The 6,078-nt window shown below is 26.4% G+C and overlaps 1 non-coding gene across 1 annotated transcript; it reads left to right on the forward strand.

Moving 5' to 3' along the window:
- Positions 1-4,943: 4,943 nt before the first annotated feature.
- TRNAN-GUU (transfer RNA asparagine (anticodon GUU)) lies at positions 4,944-5,017 on the forward strand. The gene has a single exon. It is a non-coding gene; the product is annotated as a tRNA-Asn (tRNA).
- Positions 5,018-6,078: the final 1,061 nt, after the last annotated feature.

The raw sequence follows: 6,078 nt of genomic DNA on the forward strand, positions 1-6,078 counted from the left end.
ATATTATAATCATAATTTTTTTAAAATAAATATATTTAAGAATAATATAAAATAATTATTGAAAACTTATCTAAAAAACTTAAATATTTAGATGAGATTTTAAAATAATTTTATATTATTTTTTTTTTTTTAATAAAGTGAGATATTAACACTAAATTCATTCAAGCGCGGTTGTTAAATTCCTGGATTAATTTTCAATTATAAAACTAGGTCTTATTTTTTTGAAATCATGCATTTTGATGCGTAATTACAATAGGACTATTCACACCCACGAAGATGATGGGTTTGTTAAGGTAATCGGTTTGAAAAATAATACTATTTTAATTACAATTTTACGTTAAACATCCAAATTAAGACACTGATTGTAATCGGAGATAAGCGTAATAAGCTCCTAATTTATCAAAAAAAAAAAAATCTTCATTCCTTCCATGAATATGTTCTAATGAAGATATAAATCTTAATTTCTTCATTCCTTCCTTATTTATCAAAAAGATATATAATTTTAAATATGTTCCGATTAGCTTTATGATGAACGAAATGAGGCAAGAAACCAAGAAATGTCTCTGAATTCATCAAAACTGAGAATTAATTATAAAAAAAAACTACCATGAAATATTAAAAAATATTTACAAGAAAAGAAAAAAACAGGGGAGATACCATGGTAGAAGTGAAAAACTAAAGCAAAACCCTGCTGAATTCTTACTAGTCACTACTAAAAGAAGGCCTAAACCACCATGATCATCAATATTACTTCAAGAATTCCTTTCTATGAATCGCCGACAGAGATGGGTCTGCCGGCTAATCCCAGGGGCGAACGAGAGAGTTGATGTGATGATCTGGCGGCGATCTCCTTAAGAACAGGTTTCATCTCAGGCAGCCCCCCTGGCGGCCAGTCCAAGATTTTGCAGCAAGATTCTTGCTTTATCTTCTTAACTTGATTATGAACTGGAAATCCCATCTGCTCCTCCTCAATCCCGTCTTCCTTGCTGTTGCTGTCTCCTCTTCTCTGCTCCATCTTTTGCCCTGTAAAAACTGAAGACAGAATCGTCTGACCTCTCTCTTCAACGTTCTCTGTTTTTGAATGGAAGGGAAGGTAACCAGTGTTATGTATATATATATGTGTGTAAAAAATAAAGGGAGAGCGGAAAAGGAAATGGGTTTTGGACGTAGGGGAAGAAGGGAGGGCTATGGCATGGAGAAGTTTGGTGGGAAAGATCAATGTTTATATTTTTTTACTATTTTTAGACGATTTATTTGGACCAAGTTGAGAAAAAATTTAAAACTTTTATAATTTGCTTGGTATTATTTATTTATTGGGCATATTTTTGACCAAGTGGAGGCTGTGGAGTGTGATATCCCTGCCTGCTAGTGATTTTGTTTTTTTGGTTTATAATTAAATAATTGGTATATAAGGTTCAATGTGTGTGTGTGTGTAAATTGATGTGAGGTTATGTACCGTTTGATTTGCCTTTTAGATGTTAGAGAGCCGATGGAAACACGGTTGTACTCGTGTTTTAAAAAAAGATAAATTTTTTTTTATTAAAAAATAATTTTTTTTATATGTTTTGGATTGTTTTAATGTGTTAATCTTAAAAATAATTTTAAAAAAATATAAAAAAATCATTTTAATAGACTTCAGCATGAAAAACCTTTTAAAAAACAATCATAACCACATTTCCAAACAAGAGATTATATTTTTGAAATGATTACCTCATTCCCAAACAAGAGATTATATTTTTGAAATGATTACGAGAGATTTCTATCACTTTATGGAATAATTTCTAGTTATTAGTAGGGTTTAAGCAAGATGCTGCCGGCGTCAAAAGGAAATAATTCTAATTTCATTGGAATTAGAGGGAAACAAGCATGTTTGGAATAAATTTAAGAAATAATTCCATAAAAGCATTGAATATAATCATTTTAAAATCATCTATGAATCTTATTTTTACAAAAAAAAAAAAAAAGTCACAAAGGAAAAGAAGAGAGAAGGTATTTAATAGCATCTTAAGAATTTAATTAGTATCTTCTTAAGTGAAATCAATTGAAAATCAACTTATGTGAATTTATATTTGTAAAACTAATCAATAAAATGTTGATCTATTGGTTAAGGCACTGTTATATCATTATAAGAGTGAGAATACAAGTTCGATCTCTAGGAAGCGTACTTATTGAAAGGAACAGCCACGAACTTCGAACGAGACTAATCTTATCTTTTTAAAAAAGTGTGATGATACCCAAATAAGAAACTAATTTTTTTTTTTTTGTAAAACTAAAAACTAATTGAATTTTAAATTACAAAATAAATACAATCGTCTCACTCATTCCAAGGGCCAACCATAGTTAATTTTATGCATAAAATAGAAATCTTCCTTGAAAGATACTTGTGATAGATACACAATTTTTCAAGAATTCTCAACTTTTATTATGTTTGAATTAATTTTTTTTATTATATTTTAAAATTATTTTAATGTATTGATATAAAAAAATAAATTTTAAAAGTTAAAAATTATATATTTTAATATATTTTTAAATAATGAAATAATTTAAAAAATAACTCTTAATCAAACATCCTTTAAATCGTAGTGGCTAATTAAATATTAAGGAATGGACATTAATGCATGGGAATATGGTAGCATCAAAATTGATAAGAAAATTCTGCCCTTTGACTATGTCCACTTCTTCTCTGTTTTCAGATAACTATGGCATACCCGACAAGTCGTTGTCAAGCAAATAGTATTAGTAATGGTAATCCAGCTTCTGGAACAATAATAGATGGAATTACATCTTTACCCTTGTTAAGAATGATTTGTTTATTATAACCATGTTTAATAGTATTTATTGGTAGAAAAAACTCATTCAATAACTTTTTCTACGTTTTCCTCTCTTCCAAAGCAAGCAATTCCTTGTCTAATCCTATGGTTATATTAATATTCTCTCTGTAAGAATATAAATATATTTTTTTAAAAGCCGAAGCTATCTAGAAACATCTTAATTATTTGAAAATAATATTTTGAATGAAATTCAAAATTAAAATTTACAATCTTAGATTAAAATTGAAATTTCTTCTAAGGTAATAAAAAAACCAAATTCACATCAACATTCAAAAGCTTATCTAAAATATTTTAATTATTTGCAAAAAAAATATTTTGAATAAATTTAAAAATCAAGACTTACAATCTTCGATTAAAAATGAAATATTTTTTAAAAATTAAATTCAAAATGGATGGTAAATCCACATAATTTGATTAAATTATTAATTATTTGGTAGATATCACAAGTAGTGATGGAAGCAGTGAGACTAGCAAGGGCCCGACCTCTTCAATAAAATATTTTTTTCAGCTCATTCTTTGTTATTTTAAATAATCTTTTTAATGTAACTCTTTTAATTTTATGTTTTCTTGCTGCGCTCCTGGTCACAAGGAATAATTATTCAAGAAGAATAATTGTTCAAGAACTCGAAAAAAGGTCACAAAAAAAACTACTATAAACTTCAGATTCGCATCAACGTTCAAAAGCAGCCACAACGAATTGGAGGTGGCGTCAATTTATTGGGGCGCTGAAGCGTGGTGGCAATCACGTTATTTCGAAGAACTCAAGGAACCTTTTTTGTAATCTTATCTAGAATGACGAGACGCTTGACGTAGCGTTGACGTTGTAGGGTATTAAGGCGGTTATAGACTTAAGAGTTTGTTAATTAAGGAGACGGCAGTCGTTAGCGTGAAGCTGAAATATCTAGCCACGTGGCGTGGCGTGCTATTTCTAAACGCAATCACCACCGTCCATTATTATAAAAGTAAAAACAAAATTAATGTCTAATTTTGGGAGGAATTCTAACTTCCCAAACCTTCAAGTATTCTCCAACGGTGGCATCTTACGTTGACCATTCTATTTATTCAATTCTGATTGTTAATCAGTTATTTTTAAAAAAATATCTTTTATATTTTAAATTTTATTTTTAACATCATACATCAAAATAATATCAAAACATATAAACTATTAATTTAAAATTAAAAAAATAATTTTTCCAAACATATTTTTATAATGCGAAAACAAATGTGCTTTTACTTAATTCTTCGAAAAAGAAATTTTAATTTCTTGATTTTTAAGTAATATAAGCTAATTTTTTCTTTAATTATTTTGATGTTTTAAGTTCTCATATATAATTTTTGTATATGATATCCGATTTTTTTTTTATATGTATTTAAATTTTTTAACTTAATCCAAAATAAAATATTTTTTTAGATGAATAATAATATTTTAAAAATATAATATTTTTATAGTGGCATTGATGAATGCTTCATTAGTATAAAAACTATCTTTTTAATCGCCAAAAATATAATATTTTTCAATAGTTTTCATTTTATTCTATAATATAAAGCCAAAATCTTTGGGGATAGTAATTGATTAATACTATTAAAAAGCTACCATATAATATCTCACCATTCTTATTATGGATGTTAGTTAAATAAAACCAAATGATTTTTTTTTATACATATATTCTAACTATTATTTAAATATATATTTACTATTTCATTTTTGGAAAAAAATAAATATATTATAAATTCAGCTTTGAATAACATGTCAATAATATATCTTGCTGCAAATTGATTGATATATTTCTAAAACAGTATCTAAGATATTATTTTACATTGTAGTTTAATTATGTTTTTGAAAATCTTTGAATTTTTTTAAATTTTACATTAAGTTTTTCAGAATGTTTTGATTATTTTAATGCACTAATGTAAAAAATAAAATAATATATTACTTTAATATATTTTTAAACAGAATATATTTTAAAAATTAATTTCTGCTAAATTTTCAAACATGCAAAAAGAATACCCCTTCCCATTTCTAAGAATGGAACATAGACGACTTAAACATGTTCTTCTAATATGCCGAACTTTAGATAGTTTATATAATTAAATCATGCTAAATCAAACAAAGCTGGAATAGCTCAGTTGGCTAGAGCGTGTGGCTGTTAACCACAAGGTCGGAGGTTCAAGCCCTCCTTCTAGCGCCTACTTGATTTTCCACCTTAAATATGTATTTTGATGAGCCAAAGACTTGTCCGGCTCCACTTTTATTAAACTTCTCATTGATTAAGTGTTTTTTTTTTTTTAAAATATTTTTTAATTTTAAATTATTTTAATATGTTGATGTTAATTTTTTTAATTTTAATATATTTACAAGTAAAAAAATACTTTTAAAAAAAAACCACCATCACATTTTTAAATATCCTCTTCCCTGGGCTATCTTCCCTAGCGACTAAGCGGATTCAGTTCTTTCCTTCTTTCTTAGTCTCATCCTATATCTGTATTAATCAATCATGTGAATTTGTTTAAAAAATGTCAATTTCTGAGTAATCAAACTATCTCCATGTTAAGTGTACTAATTTATATATTGATTTTAAAACATAAATGAAATTCATTAGAAAAAAAAAATATAATTTTAATATTATTTTTATTTAAAAGCACACCTTCCATATTGGTATATTAAAAAAAAATCTTTTTAATTACCAAGTAAATCCTTTAAGAATTTAATAATTTTTTTCTAAAAACAAACACTATATTAATTCTTCACAAATAAATACATTAATTTGGATATAGATGGTATGTTAACTTTGGAGATTCAATTAGAAAAAAAAAAAGATTTTTTTATATTTATGCATGAAAATTAGTTAAAAGATATCTCGTAAAAGAAGGATTGTCTCAAGGGACAATTAGAATAATCTCATTAGCTTGAATATTTCTCCGATTCATATTTAAGACTTTGACTTTAGTTTCACCAAATATAATAGACAAGTTAGATGGATTTTAGAACGGTTCAATTGCCGTCCCTTTTCCATTGGGTAGAAGTAGAAATTAAAGGCGAGTAAAAAAATTAAAAAATTAATTAAATCAAAAAAATAAAAAAAAAATTACCGAAAAAACTGAAAAACTGATTAAACATAATAAAATTTTAAAAAAACCGATCGATTTGGTTTCGGTTTTACAAGTTTAAAACCAAAAAATCAAAACCGAACCGAAAAAAACCGAGTCAAATAAAAAAAAAACTGAATCAAACCAGTTATATAAAAAT

The sequence above is a fragment of the Populus alba genome, chromosome 15 (genome assembly GCF_005239225.2).
Source record: "Populus alba chromosome 15, ASM523922v2, whole genome shotgun sequence".
In the NCBI taxonomy this organism is placed as follows: Eukaryota; Viridiplantae; Streptophyta; class Magnoliopsida; order Malpighiales; family Salicaceae; genus Populus; species Populus alba.